General features: G+C 37.9%; 1 protein-coding gene across 1 annotated transcript in view; it reads left to right on the plus strand.

The window, feature by feature from the left end:
* Positions 1–2,354, plus strand: part of TPK1 (thiamin pyrophosphokinase 1) — a 478,721-nt gene that overhangs the window by 192,368 nt on the left and 283,999 nt on the right. The gene's annotated exons all lie outside the window — the stretch shown is intronic.

Here is a 2,354-nt window from a genome sequence, read left to right on the forward strand (position 1 = left end):
TGGATCGTAATAACCATCTAGAATGCTTATTAAAAAAATACAGACATCTACAGTGATTATGTTTATTGGATTGGACTGGACAGTAGTAAGAAAGGTAACAGAATACTTTTATTCACATTTGAAAGCAAAATAGATTACCAGGTTTAGGGAATGAGTACCATTGCTTTTGCCCAAATTTCAAAATAATCATGTCTAATGTTTCTTGACACATTTATAAGTAATGTTATAGAAGTCTTCCTAGAAGATTTAATTTATCTAACAATGGTTTGTCCATATATGAAGATGTTCAATAAAACAATGTATTTTTCATTGATTTTTCTAGTTATAATAAAGTGTTTGCAGTGGTTTCTACTTTGATGCCCAGGGCCATGGCTGGCCTGGGTGAGGGTAGAGCTCTAATCAGGAGATGAGTGAAACTAACTGCCTCATGTGAGAATTAAATCCTCGAATGAATCCCATTAAATACAAACCCTAACCAGTTCTATTAATTGGATTCAGGTGACTAAACATAATTCCTATTAATTGTATTTCCAATAGAAAGTCTTCACAATGAAAAAGGAAAAAATATTCATGAGTTTTAAAAAGGCAATATGTACCTTGTGGACCACTGCTTGCCTTGTTCATATTTGTCTGTGTAGCATCCATATCTACAATGTAATGCCTTATAATTTTGCAATAAAACATGCATTTTTAGAGAACCATCTCCAGTTGAAGACAAGATGAAATATACAATTGGAATGAAAGGAAGGGACACTGATGCAGACAGTAGCAGAGGAATGAGGTTTACAGAGGGGTAGAGTGGAGGGAAAAATGAGTGAGGGGAAGGCATGAGGCACCAGGCCCCTTGCTGCCCTGCCCCTGGACGCTGCTGTGCATTCGGGGCTAGATCTGTCCCTCTTGGAGCCAGAGCCCCAGGAGGGCCCCTGTCCCTGGCTGCCCCTACTCCTTCATGGGCCTAAAGGGAAAGGGAAAGGTGAAGTGTGGCAGGTGAGGCTGGCGGGACGTGGGGAGACGCAGGAGGAAGGGGGCTGCAGGGGCCTGGGGAGGCAGCACTGAAGAAGGGCATTGGGACTGCAGCCACCAGGAGAGAAGTAGAGTGTTAAGAGGAGATCCGAAGAAAAAGTGTTGAAGACCAGGGAAGAGAGTCTTCACCGAGTGGAGTGTTCACTCGGGTTCGGTGCCTCTGAGATGCCTTGTGGTGTAAAATGAAGACTCAAAAGAGGGTATTGAATTTGGCCACAGTCAGTTAGTAGAAGCACAGTGCCCACTTATCCTGAAGCCCAGAAAGCCCACGAGTAGGCACTGGAAATACAGTTTATAAAGGAGAGATGGGCTTAATATTCTCCTGTTACCCACTTTCTGAATAATGAATTAATGCCTGAAACTCTTCAAAGGTGAATAATTTTTTTTTTAGAATGAAAATCTTGGCTTATTCATGTCAGATAGGTTTCATTCCGTTGCAGATTTGCAGGTATTGTTTTTAATGGTCATAATGGTCCCGTCTTCGGCCAATGGGAACCACTTTGAGTTAGATCCTATGTCTTTTTGAAAGTTATATTTAAAAATACATATAATTTTTAGGTATAGTTAACATACAATAAAGTGTGCAGATTGTAGGTGTTTAATTACATGGGTTTTATTTGACATTCATTTATAGCCTCTTATTCACCGTCCAAAATAAGATGTAGAACATTTCCCTAGCCCCAGAAAATTCCTTCATGATTGATTTCCAGAAAATTTCTCTCTAGGCAACAACTTTCTGATTTCCATCACTATAGACTTATTTTGTATGTTACTGAATTTCATACAAAAGAAATCATCATGTGTATTCTTTTATGTCTTTTTTCTTTTGCTTAACATAATGTTTTGAGATTCATTCATGTATCAGTATTTTTTTATTGCCCAGTAGTGTTCTATTGTGTGAATATACCACAATCCGTTTGTTCATTCGCCCAGTGGACATTTGGTTGTTTCTAGTTTGGGGCTATTACGAATAATGCTGCTTTATTTCTTGCGCAAGTGTTTCTGTGAACATTTGTTTTCATTTCTCTTTGATAGGTACCTAAAAATGAAGTTTCTGGGTCATATGGTAAATATATGTTTAACGTTCTGAAAATCGACAAATCATTTTTCCAAAGTGGTTGTACCATTTTACATTCCTAACAGAAATGTCCCCATTGCTCCATATTCTACCAACACTTTCTTTTATCTTCTTGATTTTAGCCATTTAGTGTTTGTAAATGGAATCTTATGATTTTAGTTTGCGTTTTCCTAATGACTAAAGAGATTAAGCATCTTTCCATGCATTTATCGACCATTTGTGTATCTTGATTTATGAAGTATCTTATTTTTTA

Source organism: Propithecus coquereli, unplaced genomic scaffold (assembly GCF_000956105.1).
Source record: "Propithecus coquereli isolate 6110/MARCELLA unplaced genomic scaffold, Pcoq_1.0 Scaffold334, whole genome shotgun sequence".
Lineage (NCBI taxonomy): Eukaryota > Metazoa > Chordata > Mammalia > Primates > Indriidae > Propithecus > Propithecus coquereli.